At 37.6% G+C, this 659-nt stretch overlaps 1 non-coding gene across 1 annotated transcript; it reads left to right on the forward strand.

Annotated features, from left to right (window-relative positions):
• The first annotated feature begins 299 nt into the window (after positions 1–299).
• On the forward strand, positions 300–458 carry LOC131907577 (U1 spliceosomal RNA). Its single transcript, XR_009378479.1, has one exon. It is a non-coding gene; the product is annotated as a U1 spliceosomal RNA (small nuclear RNA).
• Positions 459–659: the final 201 nt, after the last annotated feature.

Genomic DNA, 659 nt, shown 5'->3' on the forward strand with positions numbered 1-659 from the left:
ATATAGCCAATATATATGGATATGATTTTTTGTGAGAAGTTAATGTCTGATTTTCATGAAAGTAAGCATAAGTAAAAGTAATATAATTCCTTATGAGAAGTATTATCTCTACCTAGCAAAGAATGGACATTGCATGAGGCATGGCATTGTTTTCTTTTCTATTTGACTGTGTTTATGTCTCACCATTACCTATGATTATATGCATATAAGCAAAATGCTTGTTCCATAAAGTCTAGAGGGCACAAAGAAAGAAACAAGGCAACAAGACTTGCAATTATATGGCTTTAAGATGGACTTATATACTTATCTGGCAAGGGAGATACCATGATCACGAAGGTGGTTTTCCCAGTGCTTATTCATTGCACTCCGGATGTGCTGACCCCTGCGATTTCCCCAAATGCGGGAAACTCGACTGCATAATTTGTGGCAGTGGGGGACTGCGTTCACACTCTCCCCTGTTATTAAAAAAAAAAAAAAAAAAGATGGACTTATTAAGGTGGATAGGTTTACCAGGATGTTTCTGAATTTCCTTCCATCATTTCTAATAATTTTTTGTGGTGTCATCGTGGTTGAACAAAGGCCTCTGTGGGGTGTAACATCACAACTATGGAACAGCAGAGAGGGTTTCCCCTGAGTTTTCCCATATGGTATAATTCCAA

Source organism: Peromyscus eremicus, chromosome 3 (assembly GCF_949786415.1).
Source record: "Peromyscus eremicus chromosome 3, PerEre_H2_v1, whole genome shotgun sequence".
In the NCBI taxonomy this organism is placed as follows: Eukaryota; Metazoa; Chordata; class Mammalia; order Rodentia; family Cricetidae; genus Peromyscus; species Peromyscus eremicus.